At 42.2% G+C, this 24,880-nt stretch overlaps 1 long non-coding RNA gene and 1 pseudogene across 2 annotated transcripts in view; one reads left to right on the top strand and one right to left on the bottom strand.

Annotated features, from left to right (window-relative positions):
* The window catches only part of LOC115511887, a 35,876-nt gene that overhangs the window by 5,796 nt on the left and 5,200 nt on the right, over nucleotides 1–24,880 (top strand). The gene's annotated exons all lie outside the window — the stretch shown is intronic.
* LOC115513259 lies at nucleotides 14,345–14,497 on the bottom strand (annotated as a pseudogene).

Here is a 24,880-nt window from a genome sequence, read left to right on the forward strand (position 1 = left end):
GAAGAGAAGTTGTTGAAAGAGAGGGACTCCAAATAGTTAGAGGATGGGGCACTTCTAAAAATAGTATCTGTTTGAGGGAATTGTCTCCTGGCCTAACCCCTCTGAACTCTATTCTGAATAATAGAAGCTATAAATAAAAAACATATCTCAACCTCTGGAAGACAGTGGCACACAGCAACTGTTTTGGCACCCACCAAACAAGTAGACTTCTTTTTTTAAATGTTTATTTTTGAGAGAGCGAGAGCACGCACGTGCACAAGCAAGGGAGGGCAGAAAGAGACGGAGACACAGAACCTGAAGCAGGCTCCAAGCCGGCAGCACAGAGCCTGACATGGGGCTTGAACTCATGAACCGTGAGATCACGACCTACGCCAAAGTCGCACCCTTAATTGACTGAGTCACCCAGGCACCCCTGAACAAGTAGGCTTGTAAAGATGGAGGGGGGAGGCATATTTATGGCAGCATTATTTACAACAGTCAACATATGGAAACGACTGAGTGTCCATCCGCAGATGAATGGATAAAGAAGATGTGGGATGTACATACAATAGAACATTATTCAGCCGTGAGAAAGACAGACATTTGCTATAGCATGGGTGGACCTTGAGGCTTTATGCTAAGTGACATAAATACTGTGTGATCTCAGCTATATGTGGAATCTAAAAAAAAGCCAAACTCCTAGAGAGGATAATGGCGGTTGCCAGGATCTGGGGGGTGTGGGAAGTAAGGAGATGTTGGTCAAAGAGTACAAATTTCCAGTTCTAACACGAATAAGTTCCGAGAATCTAATACACAGTATGGTGATTATAGCTAACGATAGTGTATTAGATACTTGAAAGTTGCGAAGGGAGTGGATCTTAAATGTTCTTACCTGAACTATATAGGAAAGTAATCTGATAATCATGTGATGTGATCAAGGTGGTAGCTATGGTTGTGGGGTGATTATTTTGTAGTATATACGTGTATCAAATCAAGATGTTGTGCACAAACTTACGCGATGTTACACGTTAATTATATCTCAGTAAAAGTGAGGAAGGAAAGAGTGGAGGGAGGCATTCTCATGGGTATCCGAGTGGAAATGGTAGTGGGAGTTCTGAGATCATGGTGCCCAAAAGGAGATATGACAACTGCTGTGAAAAAAGTTTGCATGGCCAGGTAGATACCAATGACACCACCTGGCAAAGGTCAGAGCTGAAGTGAAAGGAATATGGGCAGATTGGTGTGAATTCTGAGATACAGACTCCAGACTTCTCCAGAAATACTTGGAGGGGGACTTGGCAGGGAAATGAAGGTGTTGAAACTGTAGAACCAGCGACAGATTGGAATTGTTTTAGTTGTGCTGAAATATAGTGACATATAAAATTGCATACACGTAAGGCGTATAATGTGATGGGTTTGATACACCAATATATTCAGAGGTAATGACCACAGTAAGGTCCACCTCCGTTACTTCACATGATTAAGATTTTCGTGTGTGGTAAAAACAGTTAAGATTTATGAACCTTCCGGGGGGCCTGGGTGGCTCAGTCGGTTAAGCGGCTGACTTCGGCTCAGGTCATGATCTCACAGTCCGTGGGTTCAAGACGCGTGTCGGGCTCTGTGCTGACAGCTCGGAGCCTGGAACCTGCTTCGGATTCTGTGTCTCCCTCTCTTTCTGCCCCTTCCCTGCTCATGCTCTGTGTCTCTTAATCTCAAAAATGAATAACTGTTAAAAAAGATTTACAAACCTTCGGGGCACCTGCGTGGCTCAGTCGGTTAAATGTCGGACTTCGGTTCAGGTCACGATCTCTTGGTTTGAGCCCCGTGTGAGGCTCTATGCTGACAGCTCAGCGCCTGGAAGCTGCTTTGGATTCTAGTCTCCCACTCTGTCTGTCTCTTTCCTGCTCACACTCTGTCTCTCTCTTTCAAAAAAAAAAAAAAAAATTAAAATTAAAAAAAAAGATTTACAAACTTTCAAGAACATAATACAGCATCATTAATCACCGTGCTGTGCTTATAGGTTCCTAGAACCTATCCACCTTATAACTGTAAGTTTGCACCCTTTGAACAACATCTCATTTTCCCCTCCCTCCTAGACCCTAGTGACCACCAATCTACTCTATTTCTGTAGAAATATAGTTTGACTTTTTATTTTTATTTATTTTTATTTAAAAAAAAATTTTTTTTCAACGTTTTTATTTATTTTTGGGACAGAGAGAGACAGAGCATGAACAGGGGAGGGGCAGAGAGAGAGGGAGACACAGAATCGGAAGCAGGCTCCAGGCTCCGGGCCATCAGCCCAGAGCCCGACGCGGGGCTCGAACCCACAGACCGCGAGATCGTGACCTGGCTGAAGTCGGACGCTTAACCGACTGCGCCACCCAGGCGCCCCTATAGTTTGACTTTTTAAAAATACCACATATAAGTGAAATCATATAGTGTTTGTCTTTCCTGATTCATTTCACTTAGCATAATGCTAGGTGAATGCCCTCAAGTTTCATCCACGTTCTTGCAAATGGCAGAATGTCCTTCTATTTCCATGGCTGAATGATATTCCACTGTACATAAATACACTCCATTTTCTTTTTCCATCTATTCATTGACAGGCTTCTTCCATGTCTTGACTATTGTGAATAATACTGCAGTGAACATGGGAGTACAGATATCTCTTCAATATCCTGTTCTCCTATCCTTCGGATATATAGATAAGCAACATTCTGAAATGCTTTCGTGTTCCTCAGCTCGTTAAAATTGAGACAGCTATTTGCTGCCTTTAATGGTCCTTGGACTCAGAATTCATGTGTTTGAATGTCGGTCTTTTAGTCTTCGGAGAACCTACAAGTTAGCATAGAGTTGTTATCGCCACAATAAAAGTGACTCAAAGTTTTAAGGATGGTTCATTGGATAGCAAGATTTTAAATTTGGATATTTGAAAGCTATCCTTTGACTCAAGCAAATGTGTGATTGCACAGCCCATAAACGATAGCTTAACCAACCTTCAGCCTTAAAACGTAGACAGTGTTTTAAAGTAACAGCCTTCAGGCTCAGCAGCTGGCTTCACCCCTAGATCATTTGGCCTTGCATTTGGATAAGACTCCTGAGCTCACATCTTTCAAGATGAGGAAGTATCTCAACATACTTTGCAACAGTCACCTGGCTCAGCTGCTTCAGGAGGACGGTGCCTGGGGGTTTTTACTCACATAGTTTCTTAGTCAAGTTCCTGTGACCTAATGTTCTTATTTATTTAAACAAGCCTTTCCCTCCCATAAAATTCTGCCTCAGGGTTTGTTTCTCCGAACCACTCATACCACTTACCCAAAAAAGTCTTTTAGGAGGAGAAGTCAACTCACTTACGTTCTTTGTGAAGGTGAACTCCATTTAGAAATGATCTGACTGTCGGGGCGCCTGGGTGGCGCAGTCGGTTAAGCGTCCGACTTCAGCCAGGTCACGATCTCGCCGTCCGTGAGTTCGAGCCCCGCGTCGGGCTCTGGGCTGATGGCTCAGAGCCTGGAGCCTGTTTCCGATTCTGTGTCTCCCTCTCTCTGCCCCTCCCCCGTTCATGCTCTGTCTCTCTCTGTCCCAAAAATAAATAAAAAACGTTGAAAAAAAATTAAAAAAAAAAAAAGAAATGATCTGACTGTTAATGTTTGTCCTTGTTCACTGGGCTTGGCCCACACTTCAAGTGCCAGGCAAGCGCTGGCCCCGGGGAGTTGTGTTTTGATATCTCCCGTGATTTGCCAAAAAGGCCTCTCTTGACTTCAGTCTTCCTATTTGTAAAACTGTTGTTGCAGTTCATTGTCTGGTACAAATGTTAGAATTCTTCGGAGAAAGGATGTTATCTGAAGACAGGAAACTACTGTTCACGGAGAATGTGAACAACAGGAAAATTCCACCGGCCATGGATTTTACTTAATGTTCTGTAAGCTGTTTGAAGTGGAAGCATCCAGTAAATGAGAGACCTGTAGCAGATCCAGCCAAGAAGAGGGTAAAGTGGAAATATGCACAATGAGGAATACAAAAGGACTTAGGACCACAGAGTTAGGGAAACCAATTTACCGTGAGATTATGCTGTGTGGTTCTCGCTTCATAAAATGTAAAAATCACAATGAAAGACGGAATTCAATGTAAATGACCAACACTGAGTCAAGAAGTAGACAGCCTCAGGTGTCCAAATAGCAGAGAAGACGCAGAAAATGTGGTGAAAATAGTACATCTAAAAAACATGGCAGGCTTAGATATAAAGGCAAATACTTTGTGTATTCCAAGAGGAGATCAGCTGAGAATTTACTGTAAACTGTTCCGTAGGAAAAGATGGGATGCTTCCTCATGTCTTTTACTGAAACAACATAACCCTGGCAGAAAAGCCTGTTAAAATGTGGGAGGAAAAAAAAAATGCAAATTGATATTTGTGCAGATACAATACAAATACAGCTGGAAATAGAGATCCAAAATGAAATATTAGTGCCATTTCGTCAACACTCCGTGTAAAGAACAATACAAAATTACTTCAGTTTTATTCTCAAAATAGAAGAGTAGTTAGGTAATAGGAAATTAACAGCAGAATTCATCTCATCAAAAGGCCTCTCAGGGCGCCTCGGTGGCTCAGTTTGTTAAGTGACTGACTTTGGCTCAGGTCATGATCTTATGGTTTGTGAGCTCAAGTGTCACATCCACGGAGCCAGCTTGGGATCCTCCGCCCCCCCTCCCCCGCCCCCCCCCCTCCCGCCCTCTGCATGCTCTGTCTCTCACGCTTCTCAAAATAAATAAACTTTTTTTAAAATGTAAAAAAAAAAAGTCTCAGAGAAAAACCAAACGATCATCTGGATAGATACTCAAAAGGCATTGGATTAAAATTAACATTCATTCTTTTTTTTTTAACGTTTATTTTATTTTTGAGACAGAGAGCATGAATGGGGGAGGGTCAGAGAGAGAGGGAGACACAGAATCTGAGACAGGCTCCAGCTCTGAGCTGTCAGCACAGAGCCCGACACGGGGCTTCAATCCACGGACCTCGAGATCATTACCTGAGGCCGAAGTCTGCTGCTTAACCGACTGAGCCACCCAGGCGCCCCTTAACATTCATTCTTGATCCAAACTCTTAGTAAACTAAGAATGACAGAACGTCCTCACTTGATGCAGTGTATCTTGGAAACAAGCAGACAGCATCACACTTAAGGGCTAAATGTCACATATCTCCACTCACCAGAAATAAGAAGGCGAAGTCCTGTAACACCACCGTTAGAGCAGAATTCAGGATTGCTCTATCCAGCACGAGAAAGTGGGAGACATGATTTGGAGACCAAATTGTTATTGTTTGCTGATTATATAAACTGGCTCACGGAATCAACAATGAGTATTTCATGCCGGAATTTCATCGGATCATCTAGTTAAACCCTTTTCTCTTGTTTGATATATACATAAGGGGACTTCACAGGCCAAAGAAACCCACTGGCCTCTTTCAACCAAAATTTACCACCACGCGGTAACACGTGATATTTCAGTTTCTGCAACGTTCAGTTCCCTCCCCCGCCCCAGACTTCCCCATCTTTACACACAGAAAAGAATTTAGTTTCAAAATTATTCACTTGCCACAGAGAAGCTTAAACAGGTCAGCCCGATTGCCTTTGTTTTGTCAGTAGTGTGCCCTCTTAGGTAGAATGGGCCTCTGGGTGGGCTGTAGGATGTCATTCTGAATTCTCCTGCAAGGCTCTTGCGGCTGCTTCCTGAAGAGGCATTAGCGGGACCCTCCGAGTTCACCTTCCCGGCCAGTGTGAACTTCCAGCCCTGCCCCTGTTGTTGATCTCACAAACCACCCTTTGTGCTCAGACCACAGAACTCTAGTTGCAAACAAGACTTTGGGGTGTGGTTGCACAAAGACGTTTTGCACTGAGCCCGTGTTTGCCTAAAGTTGGCTCTGAGGAACCTCCTTACCCTTAGGGACTGAGTTAACTCTTAGGGAATCTCTAAACCCTGTGATGCAGAGAGCCCTGAACCTTCTCAGCTGGGTGAGAGAATCACCTGCACTTAGTTGCGATGGCAACAGCATAGGAAATAAAATCCACGAATAACACGAATCGAATTGGAAAATACAATTGTCATCATGGCTGAATTAACCATGAGGATATCCATCAAGCAATTTAGGAATGATTTCAGAAGCATTGGTAGTTTCTTCTTGCCATGCTCAAAGTCTTTTCTTCAAACATTCCTTCTGATAAAAACATCCTATGATATCCTAGAAAAAAGGGGCTTGAAACTCTCTTGGGTTTAAAGATGTCCACAGATGTAAAATATTCTTGTTTCAATGCCCCAACGTAGAATAATACAGTCAAGTTTAGGGAATGCATTAGAAAGAGGGCAAAACTTCAAAATAAAATTTCGTGAAATCAGCCCAAGACAATTTGTGTCTGCATTTTAAAATAGAAATACAGTAAAAACCTTGGTTCGTGAGCATAATTTGTTCCAGAAACACTAATCCAAAGCACTTGTATGTCAAGCAAATTTCAGAACCATTGGCTCAGTTGGGATCACATGACGTTCACCATCACGTGCTACTCGCATTGCAAGACATCGTTTGTTTATCAAGTTAAAATTTATCAGAAATGTTTGCTCATCTTGCAGAACTCGTATTGCAAGACATCACTCGTTCATCAGTTAAAATTTATTAGAAATGTTTGCTCGTCTTGCAGAACTTGTATTGCAAGACATCACTCGTTCATCAGTTAAAATTTATCAGAAATGTTTGCTCATCTTGCAGAACACTTGCAGACCAAGTTACTTGCAACCCAAGGTTCGGTGTAATTTACTATGCTATGCTACCGAAATAGCCGATGAAACTAGGAAGGCATAACACAAAAGATCAAGGGGAAGGGGTGCCTGGTGGCTCAGTTGAGCATCTGACTCTTGGTTTCAGCCCAGGTCATGATTTCACAGTTTGTGAGTTTGAGCCCTGCATCGGGATCTGCATGGACAGTGTGGATGGAGCCTGCTTGGCATATCTCTCTCCCTCTTTCTCCCTGCCCTTCCCTGGCTTGCTCTCTCTCCCTCTCTGTCAAAAAGGAAATAAATAAACATTAAAAAAGAAAAACTTAAAAAAAAAGATCAAGGGGAAAATACGGCTTGCTATTCCTGGAAAAGAAAGCTGAGCGGGAACGCAGTAAAAAAAAAAAAAAAAAAAAAAAAAAAAAATTCAAATCAGGGCAACCTAGTGCTACATAGATATGGTACCAGTGCCACCTACTGTCGTGAGTATAAATTGCAGCTGTGCAATAGTCAATTCTCAGAATTCTTTTAAAACCTGCCCTCTCATGGCAGGAACAGGGTGTTCTATATTGCTTTCACTATTTCCACTTACCTAATCTTACTCTGTGTTTAAGAATTACCGTGCTAAGAGCTTTACATTGATCTTCTTTAACATCGATTTGTCACGACAGCGCTTATCAGGCAGGTGGTATTTTTATCCCCATTACGTAGATGAACAGAAACAGGGCTCGAGAGTCACTAAAGAGCTTACCCAAGGTCATATAGGTGGCAAGTGGCAGAGCCGAGGGTAGAACTTGGGCTGTCTGATCAGAAACCAACCTCAAGGCTGCTCTTCTGCCTTTGGAGGCTACGTTGCTGTGTCTTGAGATCTCCCTTGCCGGGGGGTCTTACAGAATATGTTTCTATCACTTCAGCCTCAGTTATCATCGTCGGAAAAACTCATGCAGAGGAATGAATATGCTATCATGATAAATAATATTTATTATAAAACATTATCAAACATTAGGGCAAAGAAGAGGGTCTGCAGAGGGTTTGCGTGGCCTTTCCTATTTTATTCATAAAGTATTTTTATGTTTATTATTTTATTTTGGGGGGGATACAGTGGAGGAGGAGCAGGGAGAGAGAAAGAGAGAGAGAGGGAGGGAGAGAGAGGGAGAGAGAAGAGAGAAAGAGAGAATCTTGAGCAGGCTCCATAGCCAGTGCAGAGCCCCGCATGGGCTTGATCTCACAACTGTGAGATCGCGACCTGAGCCAAAAATCAAGAGTCGGTCATCCAGCCGACTGAGCTACCCACGCACCCTGGTCTTTCCTATTTTAAGAAAAAAATGTGAATCAAGTTTCAGGCCTTTATGTGCCTTTGTGCTAATTTGCATGCCTGACACTGATAACTTGTATTGCATATTTCAGATTACCACAATTTGAAAATAGGAAATCCGAAAATAGGAAGATAAATCAGATTTTCCCTGGAAAGTCACCCCCTCTGAGACTAAGGATTCCACAGCCATTGTATTCTACAGGGGGACAAGAAATGGCTTAGTTGGTCCTTATTTTGCATAGAAGGCTGTTATCAGACCTTCATTGGCTGTTGTATGCAGATGCTAAACGCTCCTCGCACTGTGTTTTTTTTTTTTTTTTTTAATTTTTTTTCCTCGCACTGTGTTTCTAATGAATCCCAGGGTTTGTGCTAAGTGTAACGCATTTTGGGTCCAAGCTTTGAAAACATAAAACCGGGGCTGGAGCAAGAAGAAAAGTATAGAATAGATGGAGTTCACTAGGGCAGAGGGGAAAAGTAGAGGGAGCCAGCAAATCTAATCTGGAGGAAGAGACAAAATCAGGAGGGTGGACCCAGGTTCCAGTTCCAGGGAAAAGCAGAAGTTGGAGAGCCAGTCCCAGCTCACACCCATGAGCCACACAAACAGCCCGAGTGTCGTGGAGTCAAGATCAGTTGGAGGCCCGTGATGGGAAACTCATGACTGTGTGTTCTTAGGAGACCGTCTTCGAAATCAAGAGTCAACACCAGATACCATTAGAGTCCAATCAATTCAACTGTAAAAATATTTATGTGGTACCTTTGGCGTGAAAAGCACTCTGCCTTCATGCACCTCCTCTCCTTGTCTTCTCTGTAGATTTGCACCGGCAGCATTTAATGCAATCCAGCTGCAAAGACTTAAAAACCTCAGTGGCTGAGTTCCAGTCTGATTCAGCATGGTGCACCCCAAAGCTATGGCTTAGTTGCCTAGTTACGGCCTCGACTGGCACCTCTGAACTGTGCAGTGATTCCTGGGTCAGCATCCTACTTCTCGCCTGGAGAAACCTACTTCGTACAGTATTACTTGCAAATTTTTTTCTCTTTTTGGAAATTGTGGTTAAAACAACACCTAACATTAAATTTCTCATCTGAATCATTTTTCCGTGTACAGCTCAGTCGTGTGACGTAGATTTCCCTTGTTGTGCAACATATCTCTAGATCTCTAGAACTTTCTCATCTTGCAAAACTGGAACTCTATACCCATTAAAACTAATCCCTCTTCCCTCCTCTCTCCATCCCTTGGGCACAGCCTTTCTATTTTCTGTTTCTATGACATCGATTACTTTGGATACTTCATACGAGTTGAATCACGCAGTCTGTGTCCTTTGGCGACTGTTTTATTTCGCTTAGTATAACATCCTCAAGGTTCATCCGTGTCATAGCGCGTGACGGAATTTTTTTTCTTTTTTTAAGGCTGTGTAATATGCTATTGCACGTATATACTACATTTTCTTTATCCATTCATCCATCAATTACACCTCTTGGCTGTTGTGAATGCAATGAACATGGGCGTGGTACTTCTTATTTTTTTTAAAAACACAGAACTTACCGCCACCTGAAGGTCTAACAGTGTAGGGAGTGCGTATAAAAACTGAGGCAGAAAGCTGGTCAGTAGCAGGCTAACAGTCGCAGGAAGCAGAACATGTGGGAGAATTTATGATTGCCAGGCATCTCTGCCTGCACATTTCACTTAGAAAAAAGTGTAGCTTTTGGCAAGACCCCTTGGGTTTACAGAAAGACAAATTTGCAACAAAGGGCTAGATCTTTTTTTCAGTGACTCAACCACGCCACGTAGCTCAGATCTCCAGTGTCACCCAGGGATTTTGTGGGAGTCATCATCATCCACTGCTAACATGGAGACAGGAGGGCTTTGTCAAACTCCACAAACTCCTGCTTACAGGGTTAGGAATAGCATAGATTCTGAGCTCTGAGGACACTAATGTTAGTCCATTGTTTTTAAACTTGGGAGAATCATTTAAATTCTTTAAATGTCAGCCTTCTATTTCTCACATGAGGGTGGTAATACAGACTCCTAATTTTGGGTGAGGATTTAATGAGAGTAATTGTAAATTCTAAAAAAAAAAGTGTTATATAAACATTGACTACATTAGTTTTAGTGAATATCAGTATAATAGCATTTGTAGCAAACTTCTGTTTCAACTTGTCGTTTAGCTGCTTTATTTCTTTTTAATTCAGAGGAGAGCACAGTTTTGTTGATCACATCTCCTTCCGGGTTCTGAAAAATAAGTTCTCTCCTCTCAAATCCAAGTCAAAAAATGGCTGTCTTCCCTGGGGCTTGTAGCTGCTTTGAATGCAGAAATAGTTACTTGAGATTTATTAACCTGTACAAATGTTTGTGGGGAGTGCCAGAAATTGCTGGTTTTTTCTGGATGTCCATTCCCTCTACTCCTTCTTTAATAACAGAACTCCTGTTTTGTAGCCAAACACATAGTTGCTTAGAATAAAGATTAGCATTTCTTGGTCCCTTCTATAGCTAGCTGTGGTTAGGTACAGAGTTTTGGCCAATTGAAATTGTGTCTGTGAGCGCCAGGGTGGCTCATTCGGTTGAGCGTCCGACTTTGGCTCAGATTGTGATCTCACAGTTGGTGAGTTCGAGCCCCACATCGGGCTTGCTGCTGTTAGCAAGCTTCGGATCCTTTGTCCCTCTCTCCGTCTCTGTCCTTCCCCTGCTCGACGCAGTCTCTTTATCAAAAATAAATTTTAAAAAACATTTAAAAATAAATACAATAGATTATGTCTGTTTACACGTTTTTTAAGCCAAAACAAAAAATTAATACAGGCAATTAGTGCCTTTCAAAATAATTGGAAGTGTGGGTGGCAGGAGGCTGCCATCTGAACTACTGAGTTCTAGAACATTTCGTTATTGCTGTAGTCCATCTTGGAGCGTGAAGTGGAAGCCAAGTGACCAATCTGCGTGCCTGATGGAGACAGAATTATCAAATCAGGCCCTTGGTCACTTATTTCTAGGCTTGGTTTATGTGCACGAGAAAGTTCTTTCTTTTTTTTTTTTTAAATTTTTTTTTTTCAACGTTTATTTATTTTGGGGACAGAGAGAGACAGAGCATGAACGGGGGAGGGGCAGAGAGAGAGGGAGACACAGAATCGGAAACAGGCTCCAGGCTCTGAGCCGTCAGCCCAGAGCCCGACGCGGGGCTCGAACTCCCGGACCGCGAGATCGTGACCTGGCTGAAGTCGGACGCTTAACCGACTGCGCCACCCAGGCGCCCCGAGAAAGTTCTTTCTTGTTCATGCCGCCGTTGCATTGGATTTTCCGTCCCTCAGAATGGAACCAAACCCCCACTGACACAAGTTTGATCACAGTCATGATTATTACTCACGTGGTATTTTTAGATATGCTACTTTAACAAAATTTCACCCCACATATTGTTATCTGGGCCTAGCACATCCAGAAACGTGGAAAGGGCTCTCGTGTGGATGTGGCAGACACCGTCGGCCTAACTAGGAGGCAGAAACGACTAGAACATTTCAACAGAGAGGCGCCAGCGCAGTGCAGGGGGTCGGAGACCTAGAGGGTAGAGGAGCCAAGCGGAGGACAGGGAGGTGATTTAGAGATTATCAACAGCTGCTACCACCGCTGGGCCAAAGGGACAGAGGGAATTGGTACAGGTTGTATTATTGCTCCCATTTACTCACTACCGTCCCAGGTTTATATGTCCTGCCTCATTGATATGCAGCTTGCTTTGGCTAAGAAAACGTGAACAGAAGTGATACACACTTACAGACAGCTGGCATCACAAAGTCTCCGTGACAGCTAGGCAGCTTGATAAGCAGGCAGCACTGGGCTTGGAGTCAGGACATCTGCATTCAATTCCTGGCTTGGCCACTTACCACCTAATAGATCTCGGGCCAATCCCTGGGCTTCGCTGGGAAGCCATTTCTTCACTGGGGGGACGGCCTCAATGATGGATTTAAACTGATCGCTCGCGTCCCTTCAGCCTTCCATTTATACGTTGGATCAACCACACAATAACTGTCCCTTAAAGGAGACATTCTTGTCCCTAGATTGAGTACTTTACTTTATTTTCCCTGTGCTTTAATTAAACATTGTCTTTGTCCTGGGACGCATTCACCAATTGAGTGGTTGTTTCCTCCTCCTCCTCCTCCCTCCTCCTCCTTCTTCTTCTTCTTCTTCTTCTTCTTCTTCTTCTTCTTCTTCCTCCATGAAACAATGCATTGCAAAGTCTGCTCATTCCAATTGTTTTTTAACTCATTCCAGTTTTTTATTTTATTTTAAAAAAATTTTTTTAACGTTTTTATTTTAGTTTTGAGAGAGAGAGACAGACAGAGTGTGAGCAGGGGAGGGGCAGAGAGAGAGGGAGACACAGAATCCGAAGCAGGCTCCAGGCTCCGAGCTGTCAGCACAGAGCCCGACGCGGGGCTCGAACTCACGGACCGTGAGATCATGACCTGAGCCAAAGTCCAACGCTCAACGGACTGTCATTCTAATTTTTAATAGAATGATTCCACTGGCTGCAAGAAAGAATGTCAGTTTTAGGAGTGACTTGGCAGGTGCAGGAGAAACATCAACACTTGAGGGCCTCAGAGAAATGCAGATCCTTTCAAGCCGTGTTGAGTGTTACGATAAAGAAGTTTTTAAAAGGAGCTGTAATGTAATCGTTTAGTCCTCCCACCACCCCCAGCTACACTTCCATACTCTCAATTGGGCTTGTCACCTGCCCTGTCACCACTTTCCTTTCCTCTTTTTCAGTGGGAGAAAGATCACATTTCACTTGAGTTACACCAACAAGATTTCCTGAACTACCAAGGACATCTCTGGTGGTTTTAAACCCTGCACACGGTTGTGATTAAAGGGGTGGTGGGGGCAGGGGTGAAGAGTGCCTTTTTCGATGATCACAGTACGACCAAGAGCACTTTCCAAATCTCTGTATCAAAATACATTAGTGATGTGCTTAGGAGTCATCCTGGGTTCTTCTCAAGTGCCAAGTGCTGGCATGGGGGTAAGAAATCACCCGGAGGAATAGTAGAGGAGATGGGTTAAGAGAAAGGAGGTCTCCTACCTGCCTGGCTGTAACCGAGCTACTCGATGTAACCGAGCCCATCTCTCCTAGGCACTGTCCTGGGATCTGTTGCCAATCCTTCTGACTGATGGCCACCTTGATTTCTAATAAATGGGCGTGAGTGAGGCCATCACCCTCTCATAGGGCCTCGATTCCTCAGAGATATCCATATGCACAGGCATTAGCTTGGTCCTTGGGCAGTGGACCCTTGGTCTACCAGGTTGGAAGTCTTTCAAAACAGAACCATGTCTAATAATCCAGCATTTGGGTTTCTATGACAGCAGATCTTCCTGGAATTTTTTAAACTAATATAATGCAAAATAAAAACATGGCCTTTCCTGCCTTCACCAAGAAAAGACGGTGGGATTTCATTCCATTTCCCACCTTTCCTCCACCAACAGGCTTGCGTCTGTTTGTTTCTATTTCTTTAAAATTTTTAAAGCATTTTTTAAATGTTTTTTTTTTTTGAATTATTTATTTTGAGAGAGAGAAAATGAGAGGCGGAGAGAGGGAGAGAGAGAATCCCAAGCAGACTCGGTGCTGTCCCCACAGCTCCCGATGTGGGGCTCCATTTGACAAATTGTGAGATCATGACCTGAGCTGAGATCACGAGTCAGACGTTCAACTGACTGAGCTACCCAGATGCTCCTCTTTTAAACCTTTAAAAAAGTAGTATAAATAACACATTCAGAGTATATTAGTTTCCTGTTGCTGCTGGAATAAATGACCGCAAACTTAGTGGCCTGAAAGAACACAAATTTATTATCTTCCAGGGCTACAGGTCGGAAGTTCAAAATGAACCTTAGGGGCTGAAATCAAGGTGTCAGCAAATCTGTGTTCCTCTGGGAGACCATAAGGGAGAATTCTTTTCGCTGTTTTTTCCAGCTTCTAGAAGCTTCCTTGGCTCTCGGCCCCTTCCTTCCCCTTCACTCCACTCTCTGCTGCTGCTGTCACACCTCCTCTCTGACTCTTGCCCTCTGCCTCCTTAAGGCCCCATGTGGTTATATTGAGTTCATTACGATTATCAAGGATGATTTTCCCACCTCAAGATCTGTAGCTTAATCACATTGGCGAAGTCTCTTTTGCCATGTAAGGTAGCAGTCACAGGTTCCAAGGATTAAGAAAGAGACATCTTGGGGCACCTGGGTGGCTCAGTTGGTTAAGCTTCTACCTCTTGATGTCGGCTCAGGTCACGATCTCACGATTGTGGGATGGAACCCCACATCTGGCTCTGCGCAAACAATACAGGGCCTGCTTGGGATTCTCTCTCTGCCCCTCTCTCTCTGCCTTTCATTTTCTCTCTCAAAACAAATAATAAAATAAACATTTTTTTAAAAAAATGCTTTAAATTTTTTTACACTTGATCTTCGCCAAAAGGCCGAGAAGCGATTGTGCTTTAAAATTTTTTAAAGAAATAGAGACAAACGGAATTAAGCCCGTTGGTAGAAGAAAGGCAGAGGAAATCCCTGCTTTGGATTCTGTCTCTCCCTCTCTCTGCCCCTTCCTCGCTTGCACTCTCTCTCTCAAAATAAATTACTAAATAAATTTTTAGTTACTAAATTTATTTACTAAATAAATAAATTTACTAAAAACAAAAAAAGAAAAGAAATAGACACCTTTGGGGATCATTGTTCTGTCTACCATGCAGAGTAAAAACATAATTAGTAGTAGTGAGGGCATAAAATAAAAAGTAAAATTACACCCCCCCCAAATAATTTTTAATGTTTTCTGTTATTAATTCTTTCTGCTTGTTTACTACCAAACTCTAAATAGCATGCTTATATATTTCTATTTATTGATTTGTAAACTTTAAAATATCTGTTGACTCCCTGAATTTAACACACTCGCCTCCCTCTTCACCCCCCAACATTCCCTTACTTCTCTAATTTAGGTAGTTGTATGTTAACTAATTTTGACACTGACTGTTGACATTGTTTACCGGTTGCCCCTAAGTAAAACACAAAAGTTGCTGTATTTACAATTTCCCCCCATGTTTCCTTTTACTCCTCTATGCTTCGCTTAAGTGACATCCTTAGTTCTTTATTGTCAAGGATTATTTTTCTCTAATTGTCATTAAGTCTTCTATGTTCTTTGTCTACATGTCTGTAGACTAATTTTCAAATTAAGCATAATGATTCCAATATAATGATTCTGAAGGTATTAATCACTAAAGAAAAAAATTAGGGTGATCAGGCCTACAGAAAAGGAAATGCAATCCTACATCCTTGAATCTGTACCTCTTGAAGGAAAAAATTCCAAGCATCAAGGTCAATGGAATTTTTCCCCCCCAGAAACTACTCGAAAATGGTTCACATTTTAATTTGCCTTATATATTCTGTGACTTTCTTTGACAGCTTTTGTTTTACTTGGGGCTGTATTGTTTTTTATTACTTTCATGACTACAGAAGAGTGAAATCCTAATTGCATATTCAAAATATATTGAATGAACATCATGTTTTTTTAAGAGACTTCTGACTTCCTGATTAAATTAGAGCCACTTTTTTCTTTTTTTTTTTTTAATTTTTTTTTAACATTTATTTATTTTTGAGACAGAGAGAGACAGAGCATGAACGGGGGAGGGGCAGAGAGAGAGGAGACACAGAATCGGAAGCAGGCTCCAGGCTCCGGGCCATCAGCCCAGAGCCTGACGCGGGGCTCGAACTCACAGACCGCAAGATCGTGACCTGAGCTGAAGTCGATGCTCAACCGACTGAGCCACCCAGGCGCCCCGAGCCACTTTTTTTCAAGGCAAGCTGCCTACAGTCATCCCAAGAATCTCTTTTTTGCATTCTCTTGAATGCATTACTATTTTTTAAATATTTAAAAAAGCTTTTAATGTGTATTTTATTTTTGAGAGAGAGCACAAGTTGGGGAGGGGCAGGGAGAGAGGGAGACAGAAGATCTGAAGCCAGCTCTGTGCTAACAGCAGAGAGCTCTATGTAGGGCTTGAACTCATGAACCGTGAGATCATAACCTGAGCCAAATTCGGACGCTTTGTCAGCTGAGCCATCCAGGCACTTCTGCATTATACTATTTTTTATACTTTTTTAGATTATATATGTTCTTGCTTGGGATTCCTTTTTTTGCTCAAATAACTCCTCAAGTAATTTTTTTCCAGAGATGGTGCAATGAAGGTTAGCTTCCCTGGTCCTTAGTTGTTTGGAAGCATTGGTAATCATTTCTTATATTCAGTTGAAATTTGGGCCAGGTATAGAATACTCATTGCCAAACTTTCTCTCAAAATCTTGAAGTTAACCTTTCACTTTCTTGTGGCATTCATCGTTGCTGATCTGACACCAGTAGGTTGTTATTTCTTCATAGGAACTTTTTTTTCTTTTTGGGAAATTTTGGGTATTCTCTTTTCTTTCTTTGAAGTGCTTTAATTTTACTGGGAGGTGTCTAGGTTTACATTTTACTCTCATTCATCTTCCTTAATCTTTCGTGCTCCTTTTAAACTGGAAGACCCACATCTCTTCAGTTTTCCCCAGATCAGGGCATTTTTCTTCTATTATTCTTTGATTATTTCCTCCATTCATTTTCTGTGTTCTCTGTTCTGGAACATCTCCCATATGGGAGCTGGACCATCTGGAGTCATCTTATATGTCTCATATCTTGCTTATTACTTTTGCTTTAATTGCTGTAAGATTTTTCTAATATTAGTTCTTAGGACTCTAATTTGGATTTTATCTCTATTTTATGAGTTGGCTATCTATTGAATGTTTTATTTTGATATTTATGTCTTTAATTTGTGAGAAATCTTTCTTGGTTCTTTCTTGTGTGCCCTCTATTTTTGTTTCATAGGGACCTGTTCTTGTTTTATGGATGCAATAGCTTTTTGGAATTCCATCAGGATACATTAGATCTTAAGTATTTCTCTTCTGTTTCCTAAGCAACCTATTCTCCCTGGTCACTACTTGTTCATGTGATCCTGTTTATTCATGCACAGAGAAGGGAACAGTGTGTCTAATATGTTGAGAACAAAAGAGAGAGGGAGGGGAAAAGCAGGTTGAGTGGCATCCAGTGACCAGTTAACATGTGACATGATAAGCATGTTGGATTTATTCCGTGTGTGATAGGAGCCACTGGAACTTTGAAGTCAGGAAGCAATACGATTTGGTATCACTCTGGAACGGTCACTCTGACCAGTGAGTGGAGAAAAGACTGTGAGGATTTGAGTTGATGAGAAATTAGGAGTCACAGGGCCCATCTGTATCTGAGAAGGGAACGGCACTTGCATGGTGTGGTATGTTGTCACGGTCCCCATTTCCTCAGGGACAGAGGTTCCTGCAAGAGCAGGTCTGTGGACACTAGTGGAGACAAGAGGCAGGAGCTGGGGGCACAGCTGTTGAGATCAGTCTGGTCGGATGGGATGGCAGAGGTGGGGGGAGCAGGGAGGTCACAGCCATGGGCTCTGCTGCTTATTCTACTTGTTCCGTTTTCTACCAATTCGATTTCTGAAAATTCAGCTCTGGACTTGCTGAGATGATAAGGAGGGACGAGGTGGGAGTGAGTGAGCTGAAAAAGAAGGAGACAAAAGAAGGCAACCTCATGCCGTGATTTGAGGGGAGAATACCATTCCTGCTTCATGGGGATCACTGGGCTTACTGGATCGGGGCAACTGCCATTTTGAGGGTGGCACAGTGTTGAAAACGTTTTGAGTTCTTCAACATTGTCCAGGTCAGGGGAGCTGTGGAGTAAAGTGGAAGGAGACAACCATAACGAGTTTGAATACCAGCTCTGTTACTTGTTATTCTGTGTAGCCTTGCATTTAACTTCTCAGACTTCCCAGTTTTTTTCATTGTTAAACAGCTCATGGGGTGCCTGGGTGGCTCAGTCGGTGAAGCAGCCAACTCTTGATTTCAGCTCAGGTCATGATCTCACAGTTGGTGGACTGGAGACCCATGTCAGGCTTTGCACTGACAGCGTGGAGCCTGCTTGGGATCCTTGCTCTCCCTCTCTCTCTGCCTCTCCCCCAACTCATGCTTTCTCTCTCTCTCTCAAAATGATACAAACGTTTAAAAAAACACAAGAAACGGAACTCATAAAACCGACCTCACACGACTGATATAAAATTGTAGATGAGATAGTGTAGGTAAAGTATGCATACCATAAATGCAAAACTTAGCATTTTATTAAGATTTCCTCATTTTTCCCCATTCATCCAGTCATGTGTCACCACACAAGCCTGATGATGGTGTTAATCAAAAGAACAGTCACGAGCATTAACTAGTGATACTACGTGTCAGATGCTGTTGTAAATGCTCTAATGAACTAAGTCAGTTAATTCTCACAACAACCCTAGGAGGGAGAAAGTACTATCTCTCCGTCAGTGTTGACTAGGTAGGGCTGTGGTAACAAGCAAACCCAAATGTCAGTGCTTTCAACAGCAAAGATTCATTCTCACTCCTATTTGATGTTGGCCTTAGGCCAGCTGTTGCTCGGCAGCTCGGTGTCAAGGTCAAGGGGAAAGCCCCTGTTTTGGTCTCATCGCGGAGGGAGAAGAGATGGCTGACCTGTGTGACAGTTCTGAAAACTTCTGCCCAGACACGTTGCCCATTACTTCCTCTCTCATTCCCTCGGACAGCTGGCATGGCCAAACCTGACACGAAGTGGGCAGGCGTCCTCACCTCTAGGAGGAGTACAAAAATGGAAATTGGAAGGGATCTTTGTTTTGTATGCGACGAAACTGACGCATAAAGTGGTTAAGCAACTTGCCCAAGGTGACACAGCTTGAACGTGGCAGGACTGAACCCCAGGGATCACATAAACAGTAGTAATAAACACTTCCCTGTCATATGCCCTGTGCCTCCTTCAAAATCCTTTTAAATTATTTCTTAAAGTTTTTAAAAATCGTTTTATTTATTTTTGTTTATTTATTAAATATTTGTTTATTTATTTTTGAGAAAGAGAGAGCACAAGGTGGGGAGGGCCAGAGAGAGAGGGAGACACAGAATCCGAAGTAGGCTTGAGGCTCTGAGCTGTTAGCACAGAGCCTGATGCAGGGATTGAACTCACGAACTGTGAGATCATGACCTGAGCTGAAGTCTGACACTTTACCGACTGAGCCACTTAGGCACCTTATTTTTATTTATTTTTTTATGTATTTTTTGAAAGAGAGACAGCACATGAGCATGCACAAGCAGGGGAGGGGCAAAGAGAGAGAGAGAGAGGGAGAATCCCAAGCAGACTCCATGCTCAGCATGGAGCCCAACGTGGGGCTTGATCCTACGACCCTGGATCATGACCTGAGCCAAGATCAAGAGTTGGGTGCTCAACCGAGTCACTCAGGTGCCCCTATTTTTGGAAATTAAAAAAAAATTTTTTTAACGTTTTATTTTATTTTTTGAGAGACAGAGAGAGACAGAGCATGAGCAGGGGAGGGTCAGAGAGAGAGGGAGACCCAGAATCTGGAGCAGGCTCCAGGCTCTGACCCCACAAATGCAAGATCATGACCTGAGCCGAAGTCGGACACTCAACCGACTGAGCCACCCAGGCGCCCCATATGGAAATTTTTAGGGAGCATCTCACGTGTGTTCACAAACAGACCCTCTCAGCCTTGATCAATTGGTGAGGTCTCTGCAGTGTAAAAAAAGCCACATAAAGGTACCTCCTCGTTATCTTTTTGATGTTGAATCGCTACCTTAGACTCTCTTGCTACTAACTGGTACTGAAGCTTCTGGGGCCCATCAGAACTCTGAAGTTTTCAGCATAGAGTTCAGAATTCAGCTGGGGTGTTTGTTCTGTCGGCACTGCTTTGGCCCCATGCCACCGAAGTGTGTGTTTGGGCATAGGGGCTGACACCCCTGAGGTCATGCTATGCCATCCTGTCACCCTGGACCCAAAATACAGTTGCCGTTTGCTCTCAGTGTATCATAGTGATTTTGTTGAATTAGTTTTTTGTGTTCTGAAAAAGTGAAATGTTCATATATAACAAATAACATATAGTAACAACGTAAGAAAGCATATAATCTTGCTTCCGTTCTCGCCTATTTCTGCCTCACTCCCCACTTTCCAGGATAAAAACTTAGTTTCTGATATTATATTATACTTATATGTACCAGATTTTTCTGGAACTTCTTTTTTTTAATGTTTATTTTTGAGAGAGAGAAAGAGACAGAGCATGAGCCAGGGCAGGCAGAGAGAGGGAGACCCAGAATCCGAAGTAGCCTCCAGGATCTGAGCTGTCAGGATAGAGCCCGACGTGGGGCTTGAACCCACGAACGCGAGATCATGACCTGAGCCGAAGTGGATGCTTAACTGACTGAGCCACCCAGGCCCCCCTTGGACTTCTTAATAAATGCTAGCAGCATATTTTTGTCTCCTTTTTTTCTTCAAGTTTATTTGTTTTGACAGAGAGAGAAAGAGAGAGTACAAGTGGGGTGGGGGGGTGGGCAGAGAAAGAGAATTCCAAGCAGGCTCCACACTGTCTGCTCAGAACCCAGTGTAGAGCACCAAATCAAGAGCCGGTCTCTTAACTGACCTAGCCACCCAGGTGCCCCTTTTATCACCTTTTCTTACACAAAAGGCAGCTTACTATGTATTATTCTGGATAATTATGGGTTGAATTGTATCCCCGCCCAAAATATATGTTGAAATCCTAAGCTCCAGTGCCCGTGAATATGGCCTAATTTGGAAATAGGATGTTTGTAGATGTAATCGAGTGAAAATGAGGTCATTAGGGTCAACCCTGATCCAGTATGATTGGCGTCCTTATGAAAAGAGAAATTTGGACACAGGCATGCAGGGAGAATGTGTGTGTGATGACCGAGGTGGGGGTTGGGGTGATGCATCTGCAAAGCCAAGGAAGGCCAAGGATTGCCCGCCGAGAATAGAAGCTGAAAGAGGCAAGAAAGGACCCTTCTTTAGAGGCTTTAGGGCACGGTGACCCTGCCAACACCTTGTCTTTGGACTCCCAGCCTTCAGAACTATAAGACAATACATTTCTGTTGTTTCAGGCCACCTAGTTTGTGGTGCTTTGATAGGGTCGACCTAGTGAACTAGGACATGTCCTTTGCTTTTTTTCGCTTAATAGAGCAGAGATTTCTGAAGCAGTACAAAAAAACTTCCCTGTTGTGAAAAATGCCACATGATATTCCATTATGGATTACCATAATTCATTACCTTGCTCTACCGATGGATACTTGAGTTATTTTCAGTTTTTACTGTTACAATCTTATAATGAATAATCTTGTGCACATGTCATTTCATCAGAGTAGAGTTACGGAGCAAAGAGTATCGTTATAGAGCAAATTTCCAGATACGGAAATGCCAGGGCAAAAGGTGAATACATTTCTGATTGAGATACTCCTGATGGCTGAGCTGGTTTGCATTTCTACTGGCAGTTTGTGGGAATACTGGTTTCCCTACATACTTGCCAAAAGAACGTGTTGTCAAAGTCATAGACTGAAAATGGATTCAGTGTTGTTTAAATTCCTATCCCCCTTATTAAGTGAGATTAAACCTATTTTATAGGCGAAGGGCCATTCATATTTCTACAAAGTAATTGTATCAATTTTTATATCGGGCTATTAGTCTTTTCTTATTGGTTTCCACATGCTTTTTTTTTTAATTTTTTTTAACGTTTATTTTTATTTTTGAGACAGAGAGAGACAGAGCATGAACGGGGGAGGGTCAGAGAGAGAGGGAGACACAGAATCTGAAACAGGCTCCAGGCTCTGAGCCATCAGCCCAGAGCCCGACGCGGGGCTCAAACTCACGGACCGCGAGATCATGACCTGAGCCGAAGTCGGACGCTTAACCAACTGAGCCACCCAGGCGCCCCTACATGCTTTTTATGTATTTGGGAAATGTTATAATTGACATTATAATGTACACTTATAAGGTATAATTTCCATGATAAACATTATTTACATTAAATTAATATTTAAAAATTTGCCCCCCAATCCCATTTTTCTTTTTACTTTGATTTTTACATTTGCAATTGAGGAGTTTAAAATTTTTTTATGTAGTCAATTTATCAATTTTTTCTTCTATGGTTTCTGATTTTGAAGTTTCCAGGAAAAAATCTTCCCTGCCCTAAAATTTTAAAGGAATTCACCCATGTTTTCTTTTAGTGGTTTCATATTTTCATCATCTTACATGTAAATATGTGACCTATTTTGAATTTAACCTGGTGTAGAGTGAGAACATTGTTTGAAACTTTTCTCTTTCCAAATCTCAGTTGTCCGAATACCATTTGTTGATATGAGATTTATTTTGATCCCACCTATATTTTGGCTAATGTCTGGACTTTTTATCCTGCTCTATTTTTCTGTTTATTTGCATCCCAATATCAAAATATTTTAATTGTTGTGTTTTAATAACGTGTGTTTATTTGCGTCCCAATATCAAAATATTTTAATTGTTGTGTTTAATAACATGTGTTTTTAGTAGGACAATTCTATTCACTACTTTTTTGTTTTGTTTTGTTTTTCCAAAAACGTTCTGCTCTTACTTTCTTATTTACGTATATCGACTTTAGAATCATCTTTTCCAGAGGTCTAATATATAAACAGAGTTTCCATTTTTATTCATTACATTCTCTTTCTTTAGGTTTTAGACAATTTAATGTGATCTTTCCCTCCGATGACTGAGAGATCATCACCGACCCAAACTTTACACACCTCTCTTTCTTTCCCAGGATGAGTACATCCTGACAGACTTTTGAACTCTCACATGCCCCTTCCTGCTGGGGACCCTGCATCCAACAGGCTGAATCCTACCACTGTCACAGTTCAGCAATTCAGGCTCAAGCAGGATTTTTTTTCCTTTTATGTTTATTTGTTTTCGAGAGAGGGAGAGAGAGAGAGAGAGAACGAGCAGGGGAGGGACAGAGAGAGGAAGACAGAGGATTCAAAGTAGGCTCTGTGCTGACAGCAGAGAACCCGACATGGGCTCGAACTCAAGAACTGCGAGATCATGACCTGAGCAGAAGTCAGATGCTTAACCAACTGAGCCCCCCAGGTGCCCCTCGAGCAGAACCTTGAGGACACATTCATTCATGCTGCCAGCAATTTGTTAGCACCTTCTTGAATATCCAGGAATAATACAAATCTAATAAGAAATGAATAGCCCTATTGGGGCATCTGGGTGGCTCAGCTGGTTAAGCGTCTGACTCTTGATTTTAGCACCGATTTGTGAGTTCAAGCCTTGCATTGGGCTCTGTGCTGACAGTGCGGAGCCTGCTGGGGATTCTCTGTCTCTTAAAATAAATAAATAAGCTTAAAAAAAAAAAGAAATCAATAGCCCTATTAGAAGAAAATTATGAAACTTTTCTGAAGGACATATACAAAGACATATAAATAAAAAGGCATATTCTGTTCCTGGAAGGGACCATTTAATGATATTTTTCTCTAAATCAATTAATTATTTGATGCATTCCAATAAATATATAAGTGTGATTCTCTTCTCACTTGAAATGATATTTTAATTACTAAAAAATTGTTTTTAGTTTATTTATTTAGAGAGGGAAAGAAAGAGAGAGCGAGACAGCAAGCACGAGCAGGGGATGGTCAGAGAGAGAAGGAGAGAGAATCCAAAGCAGGCCCTGCACTGTCGGTGTGGAGCCCCATGCGGGGCTTGAACCTACAAACTGTGAGATCGTGACCTGAGCTGAAGCCGAGTCAGACGCCCAACCGACTGGGCCACCCAGGTGCCCCGGAAACAGTATTCTAAAAGTTCTGAGAGAATAACGGGAGAGCTTTACAAATATTCTGTAATGAAGAGTACTGAGTAAAACATCTTTTACCATGATAGTAATCAAAACAGTGTGGTTCCAGTGAGGGCCAATGGAAAAAATATTGGACCTGGAAAAGGGCGAATTATATGAGGACTTGGTTTATGATGACATGACATTTCAGACTGGATGAGGAAGTAAAGTGTTCAAAAAATGGTAATTTTGAGATACCGGTTGAGACACTTCAATAAAACACCAGAATACAGGTCATGAAGAGGGAGGTCCTGAAACTGAGTGCGAGCATTTAGAAACTTTTATAGTGATTTGACATTGCCATGACCTTCAAACGTATGATCGTCCTCCCGAACAGAGTATATTGCATTATGGAGGTTGAGAATGCATGGTATGTGGTGAAGGTCATGGGCAGTGGGATTTAAAACATTTTGAAATTTCAGTAACTAGTAATTATTAATAGATTATTGGTTGTTTTAAGAAGTATTAATACTTCTTTTATTTCTTAGCCAAGGCGGTTTTAATCTCATAGTTGAACATTATTAGCTTAATGAAGTACATGGTTATTATTTATTTTCTAGCTGTAGAACAGTAATAACCCCAGAAAAGGCATAAGAGTCATACAAGGCACTCCTGTATCCTCCTACCCAGATTGCCCCATGGTTACCATTCTATCACATTTGCCTTATCACTCTTTCCCTCTTTCAAGTGCGGACACGGCAGATAATACTTTCCGAAATGGCTAGAGCAACATGTCATTGTTCCACATGCTCTTCTAGAACTCAACAAAAAGTGCGGTCTGTGTTCTCTGTTCTTGACCTCCTTGGATGTGTGACTACTGTAAACAATGGCATACAGCATAAGCGAGTTTATGTGACTTCTCAGATTAGGTCATAAAAAGGCTACACCTTCTGCCTGCTTATCTCTCTTGAGACACCCTAGGAACCAACTGCCATTTTGTGAGAAAGCCCAGAACATACGGCTAGGCCACATATAGATTTTCCAGTCAACAGCAATCAGCATCAGCTTGGCTGACAGCCAATGTCAACCACCAGACAAGGGAGTGATGATTTAGCTCCAGCCTTC

This window comes from Lynx canadensis, chromosome B1, assembly GCF_007474595.2.
Source record: "Lynx canadensis isolate LIC74 chromosome B1, mLynCan4.pri.v2, whole genome shotgun sequence".
NCBI classification, from domain to species: Eukaryota; Metazoa; Chordata; class Mammalia; order Carnivora; family Felidae; genus Lynx; species Lynx canadensis.